At 35.9% G+C, this 27,440-nt stretch overlaps 1 protein-coding gene across 1 annotated transcript in view; it reads left to right on the top strand.

Moving 5' to 3' along the window:
* LOC132014588 (CUB and sushi domain-containing protein 3-like) overlaps positions 1 to 27,440 on the top strand; it is an 809,760-nt gene that overhangs the window by 774,080 nt on the left and 8,240 nt on the right. The gene's annotated exons all lie outside the window — the stretch shown is intronic.

The raw sequence follows: 27,440 nt of genomic DNA, 5'->3' as shown, positions 1-27,440 counted from the left end.
CTTTATTTCTTGATTTGGTCATAACTTAAACGAGGGAGTAAAGTGAGTTTTAATGAGCCATTTTCCCTTCAAGCCTGTCTTCATTGGTTCTTGTCTTTATCCTTGTCACGTAGCATCATTATGTTGTCCAGTATTATTTTTCATTAAAATTAATGTCATGAATCAATTATCAAATCACTTTTTTCTCTGCAGCTTTTGCTCTAATTTAATGAGTACTAGGATTATCTTTAACCACCTTATTGTCTTAACTATACAAGCAAAGGTATAGGAAAAAGAAGAATTCAAAAGAGTAAAGACTAAAAACTTACTGGTGGATGAACTGTGCTCTCTCTTCTAAAATATTAATGAATATTAACTACACATTTGAACAACAATGTCGCCGTCTCTTTATAGATGAACCCTCTCTAGCTACCTCTCTGTTTGAGTCCATGAGGCTGTTATAACAAAAATAGCATAGAATGGGGGAGCTTGTAAACAACAGAAATATATTTCTCACAGTTCTAGAGATTGGAAAATCTGAGATCAAGTCACTGGTAAGTTTGATGTCTGCTGAGAGCATTCTTCCAAGTTGTAGACTGTCACTTTTTTGCTATGCTCTCATTTATTTTCCCTTCATAAAAAAGAAAAGAGAAAAGTTATTTGATCTTGTTTCCCTGATAGCTATCACCCTGTCTCTTTGCTTCTCTTGGCCACAAAATTTCTCAACAGAGTTGGTCATTTTGGTTTATCTCTGATTTGCCTTTGCTCATAGTCCCTTAAACCTGTTGTTTCAAACAGATTTTCATTACCACTGTGGTACTAAAACTTCTGTCAAAGTCAAAAATATCCACCCCGTTGTTATGTCTATTAGTAGATTCTCTGTACACATCTTACTTAACAAATCAGCCATATGAAAATCAGTATTAAATACTCACTTCTTGTCTTTATTCCAGAACACTAGGATTTTCCTTCTGGGTTTTCCTTCTACCACAGTTTTCTCTGCCTCTACCCAATCACTTAATGTTAGTGGTCCTTTGTCCTCTTCTCTTCTCTAACTCGCTACCTCAGTGACTTCATCTGGTTGTATATTTTCAATACCACCCGTGTGTCAACCTTGTATTTACACTGGTGTGTCCTATTAAACCTCCAGACACTCGGCTTCCTTCTAGATACTTCCACTTGGATACTTAACAGACTTCCCAAACTCACCTGAGTTCATTTCTTACCAAACTGCTTTACCTATAGTTTTCTCCATCTCAGTTGATGGAAATTTCAACCTTTAGTTGCTCAGATCAAAATTATTGCTGAGATCTTTGATTAACCTATGTCTTTCATCTATCAGCAAATCCTCTGGTTCTACTTTGAAAATATACCCACAATCCAACCACCTTCCCTGTAAACACTCTACTCAACCCATCATCTTCAATCACCTAGCTGATTTCACTGCTTCCACCCTCTGCCTCTCTCAATATAAAGCCAAACGGATCCTTTCAAAATGTAAGTCATACTGTGGTCTCCACCCTCCTTCAAACACTCAGGCATACTCTTTCCTTAGAGTTTTTCCCCATTCCAAGTATGCTAACCACCTCATCTTTTTCAAGTCTTAGCTCTGATGTCATTCTTCAAAGAGACCTACTTTAACCACTATACTAAAAATTGCAATCCATTCACCTTTCCACAGTTTCCCTATTCTCTGTTTTTGTGCATAGTACTTGCTGCCTTCTTATATGCTATAAAATGTCATTTGTTTATACTGCGTTGTCTGCCTCCCTTAACTAGAATAAAGCTCCACATAGACTAATATTTTCCTTTATTCTTTTATTCTCCAAGTTTTTGGGTGGAGGAAGTTTGGGAGGCTCTCTTGTTCACTACTATGTGAGCAATACCTAGAACAATACTGCACAAAATGGGTGGGAGTTCAATTCATATCTTTGGAATAACAAAGTTGGTGTTCTTAGTATGTGCCTTGCAGTATGTTGTGATGTTTACCTGATTTAATTTTTCCAATAATTCCACGAGATGGCTATCACCATGTTCACTCTGGTAGAGATGATAGAACTGAGTCTGTGATTTTAAATAATGTGTCCAAAATTAAACAGTCAACAATAGCAAAGATTAGATTTAAACCCTACTTGTTTTACTCCAAAGTCTGTGCTTCTAATCTCTATTCCCTCCCCTCTTCAACAACAGCTCATTATTGCATGTAAAGCTTGTACAGCAAAGTACGTTGTACTCTGAAAACAAGGTTCCTGATGATACTCATGGAGAATAATAGCCCTACTTCCTGACAAGAACAGAAAGTCATTGTTGTGGACATTTGATGTTTAGAATTTATCTTACACTTTAATGAAATATATCAACTAAGCCATTTGCTGCCATCATGAGTGTGAGATGTGACATGTCAAATCTAATATACTCACCACAAGAACTGGCAAATATAGATTGAAATGCTTGAGAGAAATGTACTGAACTGCTTTGATCCATTGGTGACACAGAACTAGAATAGTTTCTTAGGAAATAGGCAAAACAGATACTCTGTCACTATTGGCAAGGGAATTAATGAGAAAATTAGTAGTTGCCATTTTTAATTAAGATATCTGTAATATTAGTGTTCAGTTTTCTTACCTTCTGTGCTGTTATTTCCTCCAGTCTGTGCAGGTGTTCCATATGCTTAAGTTAATGATTATTAATACATTACGAGATTTTTACATTTGTAACTAATAACTACATTTTACAGATGCATTTACAACGGGTTACGTTTTGTTACCCATTAACAAATGGTTCATGTGACCTGCATGGTACTCACAAAAGTATGCCATCTGAATGTTTTAAATTACTAACATCGGTCTCTTGTTTTGGCCTATTAGATTTTATATGTTCAAGAAAATACAAAACAAAACCAACACACTTTATGACTTTTAAAATCTTTACTTAGAAGTAAATCATTTTAATACTCATTTAAATTATGAGACATCTGTTTTATTATTATCATTACTGTTCTTACTTATGCTACTATTATTTTATAGCTTAGGAATAAGGACTTATTTGATATGAATGTTTAGGTCAGAAAATTCAAGATAATGATAAAAGAGACACTTCTACTCTGATGTCTACTCATCTAGACATCATATTTTAGGTTTTTGCCATATTTACACATTCCCTCTTCCCACCACCACACACACTCATACAGACTCACACACACAGAGACTTTATTTGCTTGTTTATTTATTTTGCTGAAATATTGAAAAGGAAGATATACATATCACTCTATCTCACCCCTAAATATATAAGTATCTCCTAATGATTAGAAACTTTCACTATATAACCATATATCATTATGACACTAATAGCATAAACATTCATTAACAAAAGTCATCTCATATGACACTCATTTCCAATGCCCCCAATTGGACAAAATGGTCTTTTATACATTTTTTTCACCTAATATCCAATTAAATTTCACTCATTGCATTTAGTCATTATTTCTCTTCTGTCTCTTGAATAGTCCCATTGTTTTTTTGTTTTTGTTTTTGTTTTTGTTTTTCATGATTCTGAAGTTTGGCAAACTCAAGGCCAGTTTCTTCATGGTTCAAACTATACTAACCTGTATTGATCAGCTATTATTATATGACTTATCTAATAAAATCCCCAACATAGGCCTATTAGATATTTTTCTTTTTTCTTTTTTTCCTATAATGAAATAGAGTCTTAGAAAGGTTAAGCAAATTTCAAAATTTGTATATTTGGCAAGTTGTGAAGTCAGATTTTGAAATATATATATATGTATATAATGCAAGATTCCTGCATCCTGAGCAAACTATATTCTAGTGTTTTGTTTATTTAAAAAAAAATTATAACAGTTGTTGAAGACTGTAAGACAGACGTTATTCAAGGAAAGTGGGTCCATGGCAATAGGTATAATAGGGACCACTAGAATAGGGTTTTGCAGTGAGGGAATGAGACTAGGATGAATTCTAAGTACATCATGAGCAAGGAGAAATTTATAGCCAAGGAACAGAGTCGGGGGACAGTGGATGGAAAGATACTGAGGGAAAACTGCATGGGTAGAGGGTATTTTAGCCAAAGCAACCTAGTGGAAAGACAGGCTAAGGTGATCAGATATCACCTGGGAATAGTAGAGGATGAGGAACCCAACCAGACATCAAGAGTATCAGATATTGATGGGGGTTCTTGTTACAATGACATAGCAGAATTCTTACTAAAGCTGGGTTTTATAAGAAAGTACACAGATGAATCTAGGAGAAGGTTCATGGGCCTGAGTAAAGTTGGGTCAGGCAAAGAATTTTAGTCAATTTATAGTTTTGATTATTTGTTGTCTAATAATTGAGAAAATTTCATGTGCATTCTATCTTACACACCATATATGATGAAATCATCCCTTAAAAAATACTGGTGGTGTTTAGAAAGCTAAAAACTGGCAGTCAAAGGGCAGGAACATTGAGACAGAAATAGTTCTAAGGCCTCACTAGATGTTTCTTTTCTTTATTATTAAATAGTGCCAAAGCTGACAAAGCAAGAATGCATCGAGGAAAAAAGCATTAAGAAAAGCCTAGATAAGATAGCTTTGCTAGATCAAGGACAGAACATGTAAAATTGTTATCGTTGATAAACATTTGCTCTTCTCTTCTTTTGTTTATTCTTCCTATGGAATCCAACTCCAACAGAATATGTCTACTGCATATTTGGCATATTAGTATTTTTAATGTGGTTGTTACCAAGGTCAAACAAGTCACGCTGATTCATTTTCCTGGTGATTTTTCCAGCTTTTCACATATCAGAGCTTTCAGAATATCTCAGATAATAAACAAATCAAATAACAAACATCTTGTTTGGGCAGGTGACCCCCGCTATAGGTAAGGCATTGTACTGTTGAGCTGAGCATTTCTAGCCTAGTGTTGGCAATTAACCACGTGGAAACTGACCTTGTTCTAGTGTTAAAGGACTGTAGGGTCAGAGATGAATTGGCACTTGAATTAGATTTTGTAGAAAGTGTAACAACACAAACAAGGAAAGTGAAGGATGAAAATGCATTCCAAACTGATCATTTCAGAATAATAAAGCAGCTAAATTTCCCTGGAAGATTTGTCTCTCTTGCTTCCATACTATCTAATAGAAATGTGGATAAATATGTATATTAAAATACATAATTTCTATTAGAATATAATTATATTCTAAATATTATCTATCTGAAATTTAGACTGTGAGCTCTTCAGCCATCTTTTTTTTTTTTGCTGCTTCTTCCTTTCCTTTCTTTCTCCTTCCTCCCTCCCTTCCTCTCTCCTTCCTTCTTTCCCTCTTTCCTTCCTTCCTTCCATCCATCCATCGATCCATCCATCCATCCCTCTTTTGCGGATAAGAATCTCTGTTTGGTACATGGAATGTTTTAGTAAATGCTTGTTGAATAAATTAACCACATTCTTGATAGACACTGAGCCACATTGTGAACTACCAATATCTCAGTTCAGAACTTGCCATATATGTGAATGGATATAATTCCTTGTGTTTATGTGTGATCCACATAGGTCTAGAATTCTTTAAAGTATAAATTTTTGGAAAATGATTAGTTTATAGGTGAGTTATGTAATACTTACCTTTTACCATAGATAACATTAATATCTTATAAAACATAATTTAGAAAGTACCACAAAATACCAACATTGGTACAAAATAATGTGTCAATATCATCTCTTTCTAACCTGATGTTTTAGTCAGAGTTCAGTTGGTAGCAAGGAGAACTCTCCTGCCATTTTAAGCAGAAAATGATTTAATATAGATTTTTTTAAGTGAAATTGCTGGACTCTTAAAAAAGACAGGTTCTATATTGAGTCTTTGAGGAGACTGTAAGAATAAGGACAAGAAGCAAACAGCCAAACGAGTGCTATCTCTGTCATAGCAGGAGGGTGGGGAATCAGGAAGTCAATGTCAGCATCAATAAAATCTTCCTTTCAAGGATTAGTGCCTTGAAGTCATGACTGAACAATGGAGTTCCACTTGAGAAAAACCCAGTGCCCATGCTTACCTTCATGAACAGAAGCACAAGGAAGATGGCTTCTATGTCTCTCCCATTTCCAAATCTCACCTAAATGCACCTGACTGTATATATCTAGTCCACATCTAGAATACCAGCTGCAAAAGAGTTTAAGACAAAGTAAACTCTTTAGTTCATTTGTTCTTTTAATTTTTTAGTCCTGTAAGATATATCATATGAAGGTTAGCATGAGTGGTAAGTACTAAGTCCCCCATACCTACTTCACCTATTTAGTTAAAGCCCAGCTGCCCTCGAAAACCTTCTTATTATTATTTCCTTTTACCCTTTTACTGTTTTTACCCACTCTCATTCTTTCTTTGCATTCTCTGGGGACCTTGTTATGTCACTGACCTTTCTGTCTTAAATTTTAATCTCTTACTAGAAAATATAAATAACTTTTACTTGGTCTTCTAATCATGCTTCCAATTCTCTTCTCCATGGTAGCTGCATATATTATTTATATATGTTTTAAGATATCAAATGAAATTATTTTCCTTCACATCAAGTTTGATATAATTACCTTGATTATAAATCTGATTATTTGATTTGTTTCTTTTATTTTGATATTTGAATAATATATCAAATTTAACATGAATTTAGATAGGAATGCCTTCTGCTTCATTGAAAGATATTCAAATTATAAATCTTTTTTAAACCGAAAATAACACTCGTGCTAATCTTACAGATTTACATTTGTCTTTAAGAACTTTTGTTAATGCCTATTTTGTCTCAGGTTCTGTGTCAGATAATAGGGCTGAAAAAATGAAATAGACAAGTTCCTTTCTCTACAAACTTTCAGAAAAATGGGAACAAGTACATATAAATAGGCCATCTCAATATGTACTCCTACCATTTAAACCAAGCAGGATTTGCTAAAAATGGGGGTACATTAAAGGCTGCCTAAGAAAATGACACTGTAGATAAGTCTGAAAGATGAACAGAAATTTCAAGGTGAAGTAGTAAAACGTCTAAATTACAATATGGAAAATGAAATAAAGTTTAGTTGTGTAATACTTTTCTCTTGCATTACTATGTAAAGGACTGTCACTGGAGGTCACCAAACCCATATACCTCATTGATTATAAGAATTGTTAAGATAGCGATTCAAAGTAAAGGAACTAGGTCAGCTGTTGACTCCCCAAGTATGAGTTCAGTTGAGAAGATCATCTTGAAAGCCAGCCTTTATCACAGAGAAAGATGAGCATTCTAAATTCTTTACAACCTATGAAACTTATCACCACAAGGTTTCTTCCATATAGTATAGGAGACATCCTTTCTGAATGTGCAAGTTCTGTCTTCAAGCTCACTATAGTAGAGAAGAAGAATATACAGAAGAAGAGAAAAAAGCCTATGACAAATACTGGCAACAGCCTGAAGAATTATGGGAAAAAGTAAGATATTAAACCTGTTGCTCAAGGACAAACTAATAACCAACTTCCTAAATATTAAGTTGGGTGGGGAAGTATGCAGCCCATAAATTAAGTCAGCTTTCCTTTTAATATGGCATGGGAGAAAATTCATCCCCTGTTTTTTATTCCATACAGTGTGGACATGTGTGGATATGCAGTAACTTTTATCTGCTCCCTTGGTGAAGAGTTTTGTTGTGTAACACTTTAAAAACTAACAGACAACAGATATCCAAGATTAAAGCACTGAAAAGCATAAATACCTTAAGAGCAAATGGCCTGACCCCTTGTATCCCCCAAATTACTCCAAAATGCAGACCAGAATAATTTTACCCGAAGGTTCATCAGTCTAAGTAAGATACTAAGCCAACTACCTTACATCAGCAGCAACAGAAAAATCAGAGGACATTGGACAGTTACTGACCTCCCTTGTCCTGTCAGTCTTTTTGGTGTCACATTAACCCACCCCATTACACAGCCATTATAAAGCCATTCTGAAGAGCAGGAGAAGGATAACAATTTACATGTATCAAGCACTTAAACTGTAAGGAAATCTGTTTAATAGAAAATAACTGCGTTACCTAGGTGATTATTTAAATTATTGGGTTAGACCAAATTTACCAAATTGAACTATAATTGGTTTTCCCCTACCAACTTGAAAAGGCATTCTTGTTTTTGTTTTTAAATCAAAATAACATTTCATCTAGAATCCTGCTCTTTCAGACAAAGCTTCCTTTCATTCTTGGTCACCTTGAGTTCATAGTTTAGACCCTGAGGATATCAGTGGTAGTGGATGTGAGTGGTACAGGCTTTTCTTCAAATTGTTTCTCAGTTTTTCATTTGAGGCCTATAGCATCACTGACTTGTACCCAGAGTCACAAATTTTACCTTCTAACCCCAACTTCTTCATGTGAGCTCAAATCTCTCCCATAGGCCAGCAAAAGATTAGGACCCAAATTTCCTCAGTAACTGTCTCTCCTACCTCTCCCCTCAGAACTTTGCATATGATTTTTCTCTTTCATCTCTATCCTCTTGTATATTGAGTCGACAGACTTACAGATCATAGTCATGTAGTGGACACACATGATGACCTAACTAGGATTCATCTAGAATGCTATGATATATGGTAGTACATCATTATATACTAAATATATTTTTATTTATATAAAACTATATATATAAATATAACTATATTTACATTTGTATAATATTGACAATATTGCATAATAATATATATGCATACTATATATAATATATAGATATATATGTATGGCAGTGATGATGATATATAAATCGCACTGCCTACCACCACCTCTATGGTTGCCAAATCTGTAACCCTGAAATTCTGTTCAGCAGCTCAGCTGTAATCTGTGAGTACTTTTCTCCCCAAAAAGAACATGCAAGAGAAGATGGCTAAATGAACAGCAAAGTTTTCCATTTGAGTAAAGCCTGTAAAATGGAAGCATTCTTTAGGTATTGCATTGAATATGAAGTGAAAAGGTATACATAAACTTTCCACACTCTTGGTGTCTTGAAATTTCCATTTCATTATGATTAAAATAAATGAGAGTGCTTCTGCCTCAGATAAGAGTCTGAAAAATGGAAGAGCATACTAAAATGGGCCCCCCAAAAGATTAACTGTTCTGCTTGGAATAAAGTATATTTTCTTCTAATTTTGTTTTATTTATTTGACACAGAGAGAGAGATCACAAGGAGGCAGAGAGGCAGGCAGGAGAGGGGAAAGCAGGCTCCCCGCTGAGCAGAGAGCCAACGAGGGGCTCCATCCCAGGACCCTGAGATGATAACCTGAACCGAAGGCAGAGGCTTAACCCACTGAGCCACCCAGGCACCCCTGGATTCCCTATGATTTATAACATTCTTTTTTGCATTAAATTCTACAAAAGACCTTGCCATGCTACGTACATTTTTTGTCCCGTTCTTAAGTAATTCTCATGTAAATATTTTATAAATATTAGACTCAAACATCAGATTCAATTAAATTCTACTAGAATGGTGATGGTATTAAAAAACAAATTTCAACCCAGTGAATTTTTTAAAGTTTTTTTTTTTACCTGTATAATTAACATATAGTGTTATATTAGTTTCAGGTGTTCAGTATACTGATTCAGCAATTCAATACATTACTCAGGGCTCATACGATAAGTGCACTTTTTAATCCCCATTACGCATTTCACTGATCCCCCCCACTCACCTCCCCCTCTGGTAACCACCAGTTTGTTCTCTGTTGTTAAGAATCTGTTTCTTGGTTTGTCTCTTTCTCTTTTTTTTTTTCTTTACTCATTTACTTTATTTCTTAAATTCCACATATGAGTGAAATCCTATGGTATTTTTCTTTCTCTGACTGACTTATTTTACATAGCATTATACTCTGTGGCTCCATCCATGTGGTTGTAAATGGCAAAATGTTATTATGACTGGATAATATTCCATTATATTATACTATATTCTAATATTCCATAATATTATACTATATTCTAATATTCCATTATATTATACTATATTCTAATATTCCATTCTAATATATATATTCTACTCCATATATATAAATTTAATGTGTGTATGTGTGTGGTGTGTATATATATATAATATATATTTATTACATATACATATATACATAAATATATGTAAAAATAAAATGTATTTATATACATAAATACAAAAATGTGTAGATAATACATACATATATACATCAAAACATACAAAAATAAATACATATATTTATGTTGATATATATATATATATATATAATATTTATCTATTCCTCTATCAATTTTAAACTGTGTTGGTTTTAACAATTCATGAAATGGGTAGCATCTGATTTAGCAGATAAAAAGAAGCTTCAAGAAGCTGTACAAAATGAAAGAATTTATAGGCAATAGAAAGCAGGAACTATAAGGAAGTTGTACTAGGCAAAAGAGTGGATTGGTTAAGAAAGACCACTTTCCTTAGGGAGTCTTAGGGGTTATTCAAGCACTTTACCTAACTAGTGCAGTTCAGGTAATTCCTGATTGACTGGTTTAAGATTCCATTTCTGGGAGAGCGAAAACTATACTTCTCAGTTTGGTGATGGAGGCTTAGCATAAGCAACTCCATTTTGGACATCTCTTATTTTATTTTTAAGACTGATTGATTAATTGATTGATTTAAAGATTTTGTTTATCTGACAAAGAGAGAGGGAACACAAGCAGGGAGAGCAAGAGAGGGAGAAGGAGGCTTCCTGCTGAGCAGGGAGTCAAAAGTGGGCCTCGATCCCAGAATCCTGAGATCATGATCTGAGCAGAAGGCAGCTGCTTAATGACTGAACCCCCCAGGCACCCTATTTATTTATTTTAAAGAGAGAGCACATGAATGAGGGAGGAGTAGAAGGAGAAAATATTCAAGTAGCTCCCTACTGAGTGTAGACTTCAGTGCAGTGTTCAATCCCATGACTCATGAGATCATAATAGGAGTTGAAACCAAGAGTCAGAAGCTTAACTGACTGAGCCATCCAGGCATCCCGGATGTATTTTTAACATATTCCTATAAAATAAGTATGAAACACTGTTATTGGAAACCTGGGTCAGTGTTGGTGTCCACATTTATCTTGGTATTAATGTATGACTGAATTTCCACATGTATGTGAGAATTCATAAAGCAAATAATACCTATGCAGTGTACATTGATTTACACTGTCAATGTATTCTTGAAAAGTTGAGTATAAATCATGTTGGATTTTTTTTTTTTTAAAGATTATTTATTTATTTATTTGACAGAGAGATTACATGTAGGCAGAGAGGCAGGCAGAGAGAGAGAGGAGGAAGCAGGCTCCCTGCTGAGCAGAGAACCCGATGTGGGACTCGATCCCAGGACTCTGGGATCATGACCTGAGCCGAAGGCAGCGGCTTAAATCACTGAGCCACCCAGGCACCCCATGTTGGATTTTTAAGAGCACTTCCAACTAAAAGTGAAGTTTGTATCATTTTAAAATTTAAATATTTGCTTGTCATTTATGTAAATGGGCTAAAAATGTTTTCTTGATTATGGGAAGGTAAAAAGCTGATTTCAGGAGAGAATCTAAGCTCTAAATGAAGGGATAATTTAAGCTTCTATAATTAAAACTCTAGTTTTTCAAAAAACTATGTTTTTTAGTCAGTTATGTGGTGATTGAAAGGCCGTTTGGAAAAATCAAGGAGCTGTTTGTATGGATTTCCTTCTTCTCCCTTACCTCCTTCTCCTTTATAGATTATCTATGAAAAAGTAGAATTGTATGGCTAGAAGGAAACTGATGGCTTGTCCAGTATGTATCATAGCATAAAGAACTTTAGCCACTCCAAACAAGAAATAATAAATTTTTAAATGTTGTAATATAGAAATACACATGATACAAGGGATTTTTAGGCTCTATATCCTTTGTGATTAGCCCAGTGTACTTTTCTCAGCCTTTTCTTATATTTCTCCATACCTAATTCTTTCAACTCCAAACTTTAATATAAGAGTGAAACAAAAACTCTAAAAATAGAAATCCTTTCTATTAAGAAAAAATGTTTATAATTTCTGTATATGGCTGTTGTTTGGGGAAATAAAAATAAAAAAGGAATATCTTCCTAACCCAGGAAACCTATTTACAAAAGCAATAGATAAAGAAATCTGTTTTATGATTAAGTAAGCATTAAACAAAGACATGATATGCATCATAAGTAATCCACCAAAGAGATCGCAAAGGCAGAAAAACATTTTAACCTTTTATATGGTCAAGCAGACACAAACTGTTACATCTATGTTCTGAAGATAAATGACAAATAGTCCTCAGGTAAGAGGACTAGACAGCATTATTGCCACAAATAATTCATCCTGAATTGATCTGATATTGGGGTGACTAACTGTGTTAGCTAATTGGTTTTATCCATAGGAAAGATAAGTTTCTTATTTTTTTTTCTTTTTAAAGATTTTTTATTTATTTATTTTGACAGGCAGAGATTACAAGTAGGCAGAGAGGCAGGCAGAGAGAGAGAGGAGGAAGCAGGCTCTCCACTGAGCAGAGAGCCCCATGCGGGGTTCGATCCCAGAACCCTGGGATCATGACCTGAGCCGAAGGCAGAGGCTTTAACCCACTGAGCCACCCAGGCACCCCGGAAAGATAAGTTTCTTATAGCTTATGACAGGAAGTAGTTTTGTAACTTGGAAGGAGGTGTCCATTGAAATTAGAATCTTCCCTTTCTACAGAAAGGAAGCTAGGAGTGCTGTCTTCCTGATGATTATATTCCAAAGAGATGGTTTACAGATTTTTGGGAAAACATTTATAAGTTTTGAGTCTGAGAAGAGTTTCAATTAGCACATGAAAATATTTATATACACTTGAGAAAGACAGAAAGAATTGATGATTACAAGTTTTCCAAAGTGAAAACTTTAAGATAAAGGGAGGTGAGAGGGAGTCTTCTATTTTCAGCAGGGAGAGCTAAGCCTCTATTCGTACTTACCTTTACACTGCCCCTTAAGTTCTGGTAGACAGGACTTCCACTTTATTAAGTTTGCTCTGCCCAGTGCATACTACTGCTTTAATAGTAGGTAATAGGACAAGAAAAAAAAAGTCTAAGAGTCAGGCTAAATGTCAAAGAAGGTTTAGGAAAAAAGACTGGAATGTTATGAAACTCTTGATTTCAGTAATTTTTCTTTTTGTTTCTTTGAGCTGTAATTTCTAAATCGATATGCTTTAATTTGAATTAAATGGTTGTCATTAAAAACTGTCTTTATCCTGATCTCTTTATTTGCAATTCACATCCCCAGTCTTCCAGTAATCCCTACTCAAAATGTATACGCACTTTATTACGCGTAATCTATAGAAACAAGATCCAAGAGATGCTCTGTGAACATGACTCTAGGGGCAAATAACCTTTAGAAGATCAGTGTGCAATTGCTTTGGAAGAAAAAGAACAAAAAAAAAGTCAGGGACACTTGGGTGACTTAGTCAGTTAAGCATCTGCTTCTGACTCAGGTCATGATCCTGGGGTCCCAGGATCAAGTACCTCATCAAGGTCCTTGCTCAGTGGGGATCCTGCTTCTCCCTCTGCCTATCTCTCCCCCTGCTTGTGCTCACTCTCTTTCTCTCTCTGATAAATAAATAAAATCTTTTTTTAAAAAGTTCATATTGAGGGGCACCTGGGTGGCTCAGTGGGTTAAGCCGCTGCCTTCGGCTCAGGTCATGATCTCAGGGTCCTGGGATCGAGTTCCGCATCGGGCTCTCTGCTCAGCAGGGAGCAGCCTGCTTCCTCCTCTCTCTCTCTCTCTCTGCCTGCCTCTCTGCCTACTTGTGATCTCTCTCTGTCAAATAAATAAATAAAATCTTTAAAAATAAATAAATAAAAAAAATAAAAAGTTCATATTGAATAGGGCCATTAAATAATTTTAATGAGTTGGGTTCTGCTTTTCTTCCCCCCCCCCCCTTTTTTTTTTTTTTTTAGTGAAAAGAATAAAATGGAACAGAAAATATCAGGGGGCATAGTACAATTATGGAGTTATACATTGTTCTGTGAAATATGTTTCACATTTATTTTTCTGTGTGGTGTTGGTGTGTATATATAAACTTAATTGTTTACTGGAGTTTTGAAAATAAGTAAATGAAAACCATAGAAATGACAACAAACAGAGACTATTCAGAGCTTGCTACAGCAAGGACATCAGCCACCATCACTTCCTTTCATAGAAACTCAAAGGCAGTCAGTTGAGAAGGAAATCTTGCAGTGAAAAAAGAAAGAGGGAAGGCAGGAAGGAAAGAAAGATGATTTCCAGTTATGCCCTAATAAGGATTATTGTCATGGGGAGGCTGGAGGTAGGCTAACTAGAAGCAAAACATCTTATCTGATTAGTTTGGGTAGTGTATTGGCTTCCTCTGATTGATCCCGAGTTGGAAGTGGGAGCAAAAGTTAGGGAAATTGGCTATCATTGACCAAATCTGACTGTTCTTAACAGATTGCTATAGAGGTTGTAGTCTGGCTTCTTGGGCCTCTCATCAGATGAGAGCTATTGTCATATATAGAATGGCCATTTTCCATGTGTATATTAGGTCCATCAGTAAAAATAATAAAAGTTTTAAACCCATAATCATCTACTATATACCTCACCTAAAATTCCACAGTGGAAATGAATACATTAAAGGGTTAAAAAAATGCTACATAAATCAATTTAACATTCTCTAGAGTACATTCATATCACAGATTATTTTGACCATCACGTCCCACTTTTATTCCATAATCCCTCTTAATTCATGGAGCTTATGTTACTTTGGGAAATTTATTTTTAATTTATATATATATATATTTTTCAACTTTAGTCTTCCTTCTGTACTTCCCACTTCAAATAAGTTGCAGGTTTTATCATTTGTCTTTTACCAGTATTTATCATTTCTGTTTTGGTTACAATTCTAATATCTTTTATTTTGCTTTTTTTGAATTATTCCAATAACTAATTTCAGGCTACTTTCTTGAATCTGTTCTTCTCATAGATTCCAGGTTAGTTTTACCTCTGTTACTTGACTCCAGAATCTTTATAGAATCTTATAGAAGATTCTATAAAGATTCTAGAATTCTCATATAATCAATTCCACTCTGACCAGTTACAAGAAAATGCATACTCTGGCTGTAATTTGCTTTTCCACTCATATCTTATAAAACCTTTTCTTGTTCAAGTTTATACCCCTCAGTCCTTTTGTAATGTATTTTCTGATTTCCATCTATAAAAGTCCTTTGCATTCATTAAGGACCATATAAAACTCAACTTCTGGGTTCTGGGGTGACTCAGATGGTTAAGCATCTGTCTTCAGCTCAAGTCATGATCCCAGCATCCTGGGATCAAGCCCCACATCAGGCTCCTGACTCAGTAGGGAGTCTGCCTCTCCCCTGCTCATTCTCTCTCTCTCTCTCTTTCTCTATCTCTGTATCTGTCTCAAATAAATAATAAAATGCTTAAAAAATGGTTTAAAATTCAACTTCTTTGAAACAGTCTTCTATGTTCATCTCTACACTTTCCTTCTTTCTATATAGGAAACATAGAAGACTGTTTCCTTCTTCCAAATTTCTAAATTCTAATTTCTGAATCTCTTCCTCTGGCTTTTCTTCCTCTGTATTTCTAAAACACTTTGAAGAGGTGACAGGGTGGCTCAGTCAGTTATGCCTCTGCCTTTAGCTCAGGTCATGATCCCAGAGTTCTGGAATTGAGCCGAATGTCTGGTTCCCTGCTCAGCAGAGTCTGCCTCTTCCCCCAGCTCAGCAGAGTCTGCTTCTCCCTCTGCCCCTTCCCTACCCCACTCTCATGCTTGTTTCTCTCTCTCCAATAAATAAATAAAATCTTCAAAAGAAAATAAAACACCTTGAATAGATAATACCACATTTTCAGATATTGCCTTGTGTTAAAATTATTTGTATGCATATTATGTAACTAATCATTTTTTGTCCTTACACATACACAAAATCTATACCTTGTTCAACATTTTAAACCTTTATAGCCCAAAATATCATGTCTTGCACATGCTATGAGGTTGAATGAATAAACCAAATACCTAACTTTTTTCTAATCTCACGTCTTCAAATGTCACAATTAATCCCTCCTTATCTGTGATTTTGCTTTCTGAGCTTTGAGTTACCTGCAGTCATCCTTGGTTTCGAAGCAGATGATTCTCCATGTGACCTATTGTCAGAAGGTACTCTAGCCTCATGCTGTGTCATAATGCCTCACATCGTTTCATCCTGTAGGCACCGTGTCATCTCACATTGTCACAAGAAGGGTGAAGGCAAAACAAGAAAATCTTTTGAGAGAGAGATCGTATTCACATAGCTTTTATTACAGTATAATTGTTCTATTTTATTATTATTTTTATTAATCTACTGTGCCAAATTTATTAATTAAATATGTCATTATTATGTATGCATAGAAAAAATAGTATATATAAGGTTTAGTACTATCTTCAGTTTTAGGCATCCACTGGGGATCTTGGAATGTTTCCCATAGCTAATGGGGAGCTACTGTATATCCCAAATACAACTTCGTATCCTTTTAAAATTGCAAAGCCATTCATCTTACTATATGAGAATAGTTAAAATGCAACTAACTTGCAAGAAGTTAGATGATGATTCAAATTTAAACTAAAATGTAGATGATTGATATAGGGTTCTCTCCTGAAAACACTAGAAACAGCTTGGAGCCTTAAAGTTAGACAGAAATAATGGAAAAGTCGTTGTTATAGTAGTCTCAGAGACCAAAACTATATGAAGAAATCAGTTCCAATAATACTACATGTACTTGTTGTTTCTATATTTATCACCAGGGCTCCAAAATACCTGATTAAATGTTATGTTTATCTCCTTCAGGAAATGCGTAGTCCGGTACATTTAGGATTCTCCTAATGACTAGTTCAGTGCATATGGGAGCTTGATACCTATTTCTTAGATTGAAAGAAGTTGTGTGCATAGTTCTAGGACTTAGTTCCATAAAGAGCTAATACTGTATCAGCATCATTATTTTTTTTGGAGTGCATTTACATTTAATGTTTGACTTATTCTCTGTCATAATATAGGACAAAATAAGTCTCATCTAGCCCAAATCCTTGATATGAAGTATACAACATAAAATTTAAGTATCTTCAACATACAGTCATACAGACAGCCATGGTCACCAACATCAAGGATACCAAAACCAAAAACAAAATTAAATTAAACAACAAACCCCAGAAACATGCAAGACATTTTATGTGTGAATGAGTGATATTGAAGGCCCCTAGTCTTCAATATAATTGTTTCTGAGTAATAAAAAAAAAAATAATGTTTTTATACCTATCCTCTGTTAGGGACTATGCTATGTATTTTACTTACATTTCTTATCATGACCATATAAATCGATAATTAATACTCTTGTTTTACTCTTGTGAGAAAACTGATCTATTTAGACATATCACACTAGCTCGTCCACCATCCTTCTCTTACTTCTTAAAAAAACGGTTTATTTTTATCACATAACAGGAAGTGTAGAGGCAGGTAATTGAAGATATTGGTTCAGCAATTCAAGAAGTCAGGGATGATTTCTTTGCAAGTCTCTTGGCCCTCCCTTCATGGTTGCAATATGACTGTGGTAGTTTGAGCTATCACTTCCTGTGTTCAGAAGAGAAAGAAAAGGACAGGAATGGATTGCAACATGCAATGTCTTTCCCTTTCTGTAAAGAAAGGTTTTGTCATAGTTACTACTATCAGATTCCTTCTTACTTTAAGGTGAACTAAAAAAAAATAATGAATTATAGCAATTTGTAAGAAGGTACATAATGCGAATGTACAACTCATGATTACGACAAAATGAACACCCAGAGCAAGAAAGAGAATATTGCCAGCATTCCAGAGATTCTCCTCTTGCCTTCTTTCAGTAAAAACACTAAGTTGGTTTTTGTAAAAGTTGGGATAATGGTCACTTCTGAGCGAGTGGAAATTGTGGTGATTAGGAGAAAACATGTTATTTTTTTAAAAAGACATATTCTGCTCATTTTTTTGAACTCTGGATTGTCTTAATTTGGTCTTTTGTAACAAATAAGAGTGGTTGATTCTTCTTACTTGCTTTATAAATATAACTCCAAATAATTAGAAGCTTTTTCACCATCCAGTAGATATAGTAAGAGAAATAATGTTTAGAATTTTTTGATGGCTGCTGTTAGGCTGCTAGCAGTTATGGTTCTTTCAAAAGAAAAATCCATTTACTTTGATTGCTATTATAGTTCAAAAAATATTGATCTACCCCTGCTTGCAAACTCTTTTAAACAGGTGGCTACAGAGATTTAGACAAAAATCTATACTTCACTTTGTTCTTTCATTCAAGGTACTTTAAACGAAAATATTTAAAGAATAGACGGGTTAAGTGAGGTTGAAGTGAACAATGCTGTGTTGACTCGTTCTCATAAAAAAGAATGCTTCCTGATACTTTCATTTAACTGTTCTATTATTAGACTCTAAGTTCCTAAGGGAGTGGGGTCGTGTCTCTTTAATTGACTCTATATCATGTTTAGTTCATTTCATGGATATGAGTATGACTGCTATGTGTGAAGTGTTTGTCGGGTATGCATCGTCAGGATACTTTTCCAAAGGCTTGTCTGTGCTTAGAATAAAGTCAGAGATGCTTCTTAGTGCACATGAGCTACCCCGTAGCTTCCAACCTCATGTCTTTCCTCACTCTTCGTTGTACTGTAACCCCAGCCATACGGACCTGCTTGAATTTTTCCAAAAGGATGTCTATCATCCTTTGGTCAAACTCTTCTCCTTGCCTGAAATGTCACAAACTACCACACACGCTACAACACCTCCCTCCACCACACACATCCTTGCAAACCTGCCCAATCTTAGTTTATGTTTGTTTTGTGTTTTGTTTAAAGATTTTATTTTTTTTTATTTTTTATTTTTTTAAGATTTTATTTTTAAGTAATCTCTATACCCAAGTGGAGCTCAAACTCACAATCTCAAGATCAAGAGTTGTAGACTATACTGACTGAGCCAGCCAGGCACCCCTTATGTTTCAGTTTTTAGAATCTTTCCGCTCCTAACCAGAATTGTTCATTTTCTTCCCATGCCTCCCATTATATTATTATTAAACAACATTATTTGTCACACTTTTATGTATTCGCATACTTGTTTGTTTGTTTTTTTCCTGGTGGGCAGTAATAGATGAAGTTTTATTCATCTCTACATCCCAACGTTAAGGAGAAAGTATAATTTCAAGACACTCTTCTTGAATGAACATACTAAGAGATGATTGAATGGACAGATGAATGAATGAGTGTGTGAATGAATATCACTGTACCTGAAAAAATGATAATGAATCTATCTATAGTTAGATGGTTTACTACTTGATAGCATCAACTGATCTGAAATTTCTACAATGAGAATAACCTTGAGCATATTCCTGGGTTTCCTAACCCCAACAGCCTGCCACATCGCCCTTTTCTCATACACACTGTACCTAGTCCCGGGTGGAAAGCAAATGCTGAGGAAGTCCTTTGAAGGACATTAAGAATATAAAGAATGGGTCAGGTTTTAAGAATACTACCTCAGGGGGCATCTGGGTGGCTCAGTGGGTTAAAGCCTCTGCCTTTGGCTCAGGCCATGATCCTAGGGTTCTGGGATCGAGCCCCACTTCGGACACTCTGCTCAGCGGGGAGCCTGCTTCCTTCTCTCTCTCTGCCTGACTCTCTGTCTACTTGTGATCTCTCTCTGTCAAATAAATAAACAAAATCTTAAAAAAAAAAAAAAAAGGAAAGAAAGAAAGAAAACACTACCTCAGGACAAGTCAGGGAAGTGGAGTCACTTGTCACTTTACATTTCACCTTTAGGCTTAAATCAGAATACATAGGGCATGTACTTAACTTCTCAAATCATCTTGGAGCTTTAAAACATTTACAGTTTGTGGCAAAGCTGTCAACCAGAGCATAGTTTGTTTTCATTCTCTTAAAAAATCTGTGCTAAGAAATTAAAAAATACACACTGGATACACCTATTTGACAGACTGACTCTTACAGACTCTTGTTTGTTTGTTTGTTTGTTTGTTTGTTTGTTTTAAAGATTTTATTTGTTTATTTGACACCAGAGATCACAAGTAGGCAGAGAGGCAGGTAGAGAGAGAGAGAGAGGAGGAGGAAGCAGGCTCTCTGACGAGTAGAGAACCCAATGCAGGACTCGATCCCAGAACCCTAAGACCATGACCTGAGCTGAAGGCAGAGGCTTTAACCTACTGAACCACCCAGGCGCCCTTACAGACTGTTTTTTAAGGGCCAAGATTATGACACACACTCCTTTGTGGCTATAGTTCCTAGCACAGTTCTTGGTACACAGTGGATACTTTAGCAAATATTGCACTGAAATTAGTTTGTTATACTTTGAAGTTGGTTAAGACCAGACTTTGGATTTTCTGACCTAAGAGATTATATCAAGAATTGTGTGTGTATATCTGTGTGTATGTGTGTATTTAATTGATTCCCACCTTTCCCTATTAAAATGTTTGGACAATAAAATTTATACAATAAGGAACTATTTAGTTAACATTGGTTCTCAGTTTTGGAATTACTACATTGGGGAATATTTTGAACTATTGTGAAATATGTTAATATTGTTAAATATGTTAATACTTAAATACCTACTTTCATATATTATTTCTTTTTAACTAAATCAGAGGATACTTAGTCTTTTCTCTAAAAATAACCTCATTCCATTGGGCCATGTTTTTCATAAAACCCCAGGAAGCCCATTGTCAGAAGAAAGTCTGATAATCACTGGGTTGGAAGAAAATGCCACACAACCCAAGTTCATAGATCCTTCCTTACTGTCTTAGTCCCTTTGCCCTGCTATAATAAAATACCACACTATGTAGTTTATAAACAAAAGAAATTTATTTCTGACAGTTCTGAAGGGTGAAAGTCCAAGAGCAAGGTACCAGATGTTTGTTTTTGTTTTATTTTATTTTGTTTTGTGTTATTTCTTGTTTCTTGTTTGTTTGCTTGTTTTTAGCATGGGGACCTTTTGTTGAGTTTTCTTTTTCGGTCATAGCTGTCACCTTTTCACTCTGTCCTCACTGGGACAAGGTATTTCTCTGAAGCTCCTTTTGTAAGAGTACTAATCTCATTCCTCAGGTCTCAGCCCTCTTGACATGATCACCCCCAAAGGTTCCATCTTCAAATACTCATCTTTGAATTTTGAGGAGACACATTCAGACATGACACCTATAAAAGCTGGCAAACGCCTTGTTTGTTTACACATATGTTAACTGTAGTTCCTTGGTATCCTCTCAATTAGAAACATGGGACTGGGGTGCCTGGGTGGCTTAATGGGTTAAAGCCTCTGCCTTCAGCTCAGGTCATGATCCCAGGGTCCTGGGATGGAGACCCGCATTGGGATTTCTGCTCTGTAGGGAGCCTACTTCCCCTCCCACCCCCCCACCCCCCCGGCCTGCCTCTCTGCCTATTTGTGATCTCTCTGTCTGTCAAATAAATAAATAAAATATTAAAAAAAAAAAAAGGAAACATGTGACTGAGATGATGGAATATAGTTTTATCATAAATATGTCAATGCAACCATAAAAACAGCTCCAAATTAATTATATGCCAAAAAACTTCATATTTAGAAGCAAAGAAAAGCACATTGTTTTTATCACCAATAAAGAGCTCTTAATTCTATGAAATGTGTTAAAGCATTCAGTAACTTTTTAAGGTCACATATGATTAAGAATTGAATAATTTTTAAAAATTCTTCTATTGGTTATATATCAAAAGAATGTATGATTTAACTATGGGCTACAGATATTCTTTTACACTAGCTCTGTTGGAAGAGGTAAACTTTGTCTCAGGGTATATTTAGAGCATTCTGAAGTTTGCATATTTATTTTTTATTAAATGGTTTTATCTAATCTGAAGTTTTTTAAATGTCAGGGTTTTCATCATGAATGTAAAGTACACATCTGTTATTGCAAATACATCTTTTATTACCTTACCTGGGAAGCTATAGATTTTATTCTCAAAAATCTTTTGAAGTTGACTATAGTTTCATTTGTCTGAGATGCTTGAAGGTGAGACCGAATTTAACTCACAAGGTCTTTTCTAGCTTCATGATTCCGTATTTCACAACCTTTGTAAGCCCGTTGCTAAGGTAATGAGATTCCCAAGAGGCTTCTTAACATTAAGAATCAGCAAAACTGCAAGTTTTACAGATCACTTTCTTTTAACCTACACAGTTTCTCTGTGAAGTATTTGAATTACAGTGTCAACTATTGTCAAGTCAGAGATTGATCAATGAGAATTTCTATGTCACTTTGAGGCCAGATGTGAGTCTTTGGCTGGAAATCTGATTGAATTTAAAATTAGAGTTTATTACTTTAGGCATCAAGGATCAAAGTTACTTGGTCACTATAGAAAAGGTGTTGAAAGAGTCCTGTTCTACAAATTTCAGCCACTGCCATTTAAACCTACATTTCCAATTTTGTTCTCAACTCATTGCAAAAGAGCTTTCCATAGTGCTCTGCTTCTATTTCCTCTGACCTCCCATCTTCACTTACTTTAGCACCTCTTCCCAAGCCTCTGATTTCTTTGCCTCCACAGCAGGCAAGAGAAAGAGCAGAACCAGGTGCTACTCTGTGAATGCAAACCTCTGACTGCAAATGAATGTTCACTCTGCTCCTTCCAATTTGAGTTGTAAATGACACACAGTATTTAGGTGACTCCAATGGAGGCAACATTTGTTAAGAAACCCCAACTCCACTTTGTATTCCAGGAGACAAAATACTCTAAGATAATGAAATCACCTATCAGTGGGATGCTAACAATTCTTTTTGTGTTGCATTAAGCAATCAGTGGTAAGCTACACTGTATCGGTCAGAAATACTGCAGGAAACAAATGGCACTTTCACATTAAGTCTATGTATATATGTTGACAGAAATTAAGGAAATTTAGAAGATGTTATACAGTATCTCTGGCTGTTGTCAGTACAACAGGGAGCTATGATCATCTTCAGGAATGATAACCACAGCTCTCAGAGGACAGCTATGTGAAAAGGAGACCCTGACATAAGCTTGGCTTTCAGTCAAGGGTTACAGCCATTCCATGGTCATCAGGCAGAGGAATTGGGAGAAAAAACGCCCTCTGGAACTCTCTTCTCAATCTCCTCATCCCATCTCTTGCTAGTGCCACTTGTTTCTTGACTACTCAATGCACACAGAGAAAGTTGGGTAGCACAAGAGCCTCTCTATTATGGGTCCAAGTGGGTCAACTCCTACTCCTACACCCAGTGGTAAAAAGCAAGAATAAAAAGATGGTGAATGGTTCTTGAGAGGTAATTAGAAAATATTCAGCACTCATCTTCTACCATTATAAGACAACTATAGAATTTAAATGATCCAAAAGAGTTAACAGGAACATGTCATTCCACGGTTTTCTATATATTTAGTTCTCCATAGCTGTAGGAATTTGTGATTGCATATATTGTTTACTAATAGAACCACATGTTTTTGTATGCTCCTCATTGCCTTTCTTCATTCTTTACATATTCCACAACTATCCTTTGAAAATCATGCTGAGAGAGGATATAGTCTGAAGAACACATATTCCATAACAACTAACTGGGTTCAAATCAGGCACTGGGGCACCCGAGTGGGTCAGTCGGTTAAGCCTCTGACTTCAACTCAGGTAATGATCTCAGGGTCCTGGGATCCAGCTAGTAGAAGACTCTACACCCAGCAGGGAGTCTGCTTCTCCCTCTCATTCTGCCCTGCCTCCACTCCTGCTCTCTGTCTCTCAGATAAATAAATAAAATCTTAAAAAAAAAAAAAAAAGAACTTTGCCTGGAATATACATGATATATAAATTATTGTTACCCTCATGTGTATAGATACCTGAAATACAAAGATCACTAAAAGCTCGTGGGAGAAGATAAATAAGTAAATAAATTATAGCAAAATTTATAGGTCAATATAAGTATGCCGTAGAAAGGAAAGGAAAAACTAACTGTGTTTATCAGCTCAGGGCAGTACTCATGGAAAAAGTATAACCTGACCTTGAGAAATACACAGGAATTTCCCCAGGTTATGCATACTAGAAGAATGCCTTATTTCTAGGCAGAGAAGATAGCATTCCTGAGGTCATGTGGGTGTGAAAGGGAACAGTAGGTGTCTCAACAGACATGACATTTAGGTTGCTTGTAGGAAAAGGATGGAAGACAAGACTGGAGAGACAGGAAAGATTTAGATTATGAGGACCTTCCACTGGAAAGGATTTGAAGAGAACTGAATAATTTTAAAAATTACTCTGGTGCCATGCAGAAGTGGGATTAGTGTGTTAAAGCATTGGAGACATAACCTCTTTTAAAAATAAAAAAATAAAAAATTAATTAAAAAAAAAAAAGAGCAGCAGTAAAAGCAAAAAAAAAATGTGATTAAATCTAACATTCATTCATATAAAAAAAAATAAATAAATAAATAAAATGTTGCTATCTTTTCTAATACAGGAATCAAGTTAATTCATCTATTTTCCCCAGTTTTTCAGTGTCTGGCCCACGTTATCCTCTGCATCCTTTCTCTCAAGCAGCATGGAACAGTGGAAAAGAGTGTGCTTACTGGAGTTATATAGATGTTGAATCTCATTTAAGCTCTTTCTGTGTATATGAGCTTGGTCAACCTCTCAGAACCTTGTTTTTTCATCTGTTAAGCTGGAGTAGTATGCCTTTTTCTGAGTGTTTCATAAGAAATGCATGACTTAAAACAGTTAAAGTATTTAGCAACCCTGTTGTCAAATAATAGTCACTCAATAATTGGAGCTAATATCCTATCTTCCTGGAAACCACATGTGTGTTTATACAACCATTAGCTAGCCCAGTCCCTTACCTAGTCCATTCACTGGTTGCCAGTGATAAGTCACAGGTCCTAGCTTTTTTTCCCTAGAAAACAGAGGCTGAGGCATAGCCAATGGATTAATACTTTATGGGGGAAGAAAGGAATGCAATTCCAAAACAGCAAAGATGAGGGATGAAAGGAATATAACAGGGAAATGGAGGAACCAAATATGGGGTTATATACTACTGGCTGTTACTGAGTTGGTCACAGCCTCACAAGAAACACAGCTACGTGTTTGGTCATTTGGGCCATGTGGGCCAGGTGTGTTTTGGTGCCATCTTTCTGGGGAGAGGGAGGTAAGCAATGAATCCACTGGTCTCCTTCCCATTTCCTGCCTCTTGTTGGTCAAAGTTCATCCCTCAGGCGTTAAGTTCTCCTCAATTCCAGGTGGCACTGAAAATCCTTAAGGGAGCTGCTGGGAAAATTTAAGCCTTTGCAATCCAATTGGATCAAATCTTGGTACTTCTATAGTTTTTGCTGCAATGAACAAGCTAAAGTAGAGTGTGTTGATTGTTGTTCCATGCCCCAAACATATATGGGCTTGAGGCAACTGGTAGTGTTAGGATAGCTGCTGTGAGAAGTGGCCATGTCCATTCTGCCACATTCCATTTGTTAGAAGCTAGTCATTAATGCTGTCCAATAATCAAAGAGAGGAGAATTTGCTTGCACCTTTGGATAGGAGGAGCATCAAAGAATTTGCAGACATGTTTTAAAACCACCACAGAACCATTTGAAGGCAAGATTCAAACATAATGCCTCATCACTCCCAAATACTTTGAGTTTTATAAAAACAAAGACTGTCCCACAAAACCACAAAATAACCATCCAGGTTGGAAAGTTGACCTTGATACAACACTATCAAATAATTCATGGACGTCATTCAAATCTCGCTAATGATCCAAAAAATGTCTCTTTTCCCTTCCTTGTTCAGGAGTCAACCCACAAAACTATTGCATTTATTTGTCATGTCTTTTTGTTATAAATAACACGTCCTTCAATCTGAGTCCAGGCAACCTTTCCTCCTATCCAGACTTAGCCCATGCATTCTTAACAGGAATACCACAGAAATGATTCTGCATCTTAGTGCATCACATCAGAAGGTAAACAATTTCCACATTTCCCGCACTGTTTATGTGAACTGTGATCACCTGGTAAAATTAGTGTCTTCTGGTTTTTCCATGGTAACATCGCCATTTTCACCTTTGTGACTGATACATGCTTCAAAGAGAGGTAACCCAAGACTACACTATTATCTTGTTTTTTTATTGAACATTCACCCAGAATCCAAAATCACTAACATGGCTACCGAATATTGATCTTCTATTTTTATTAATTCTACATTTTTTAAATTGCCATTCTACATGCAGAGCTTTCTCTCTCTCTCTCTCTCTATATATATATAGTTTTATCTATATATATATAGCTTTATCTATATCTATATCTATCTATACACATTTTCATCTTTATCTAACCTGTGTATATCCATATTTTAAATGCAAATTCACACAACTCCTCCACTCCAATTTCCCCTCATCATTCTTTGAAATTTTCTCTTTTTCTTCATCTCCTTTTTGATAATAAAAATTCTGGTTATCTTTATCCTCAAATTTATGCTTTTCACTATCCACTCATATATACTCGATCTCCCAAACTTACTGGCTGCCTTCTTGGCCTTACCTTTACTCGTTTGGCCCCCACCCACATCACCTAGTTGATCTCACCACCCTTCAATGCTTAGTGCCACCTTCACTGCCTTTGCTGTAGGCTGAATATTTGTGCCTCCTGAAATTTGTACATTGAAATCTAATGGTGTGATGGACTTGGAGATGGGGCCTTTGGGAGATGATTAGGTTATCAGAGTGGAATCCCAGTGAATGGGATTAGTGCACCAGAGAACTCCCTCACCCATTCTACCATGTGAGGATGCAGCTAGTGGAGAAGGAAACTTTTCCCTTCTAGGTTCTTTGGCTCGTCTAATAATTAAGTTGACATAAGACAGATTAATAGGAGAAAATGTTAATTTCATATTTATAAGAACCCCCATGATATTAGTCCTCTTATTAATAGTCAAGCAATTGAGGTTTATATACCATCCTGAGCTAAGGAGAAAGTGGGAAGGATCTGGGATTTCAAAGGGGAGGAAGACAATTTACAGGAAGATGGGGAAAGCTAATGTTTCTAAACAAATATTTGCCATGCTGTGCAGAGACAATGGGACACAAAGAGGAATTTGAACAAACAGGCCTTGCTGAATTCCTTCTGGCTTACCACACCTAGCTGATACTCTTTGTAGTTATTTTCAGTGATAGCTGTCTACCAGGCCAGGCCCTCTAACTAAATGCTTTCAGGCAGTTAAAAGGGAGGCAAAAAGCTACTCCTGAGTCCCTTGGGCCTTGATTGACTTCAAGTCAAAACAATCCACACATCAAAGTGCACACTCTGGTAAGTCCTGTCCTGGACCCCATCACAGCAAAAAAAGGCTATCTGCGAACCAAGAAATAGGATGTCACCAGACACCAAATCTCTAGACATTTGATCTTGGACCTCCCAGCTCTTACAGCCCAGAGAAACAAATTTCTGTTTTTCATAAACCCAGCCTATGGTATTCTGTTAA

This window comes from Mustela nigripes, chromosome 3, assembly GCF_022355385.1.
Source record: "Mustela nigripes isolate SB6536 chromosome 3, MUSNIG.SB6536, whole genome shotgun sequence".
NCBI lineage: Eukaryota > Metazoa > Chordata > Mammalia > Carnivora > Mustelidae > Mustela > Mustela nigripes.
This window is presented reverse-complemented; position numbering and strand designations above follow the sequence as displayed.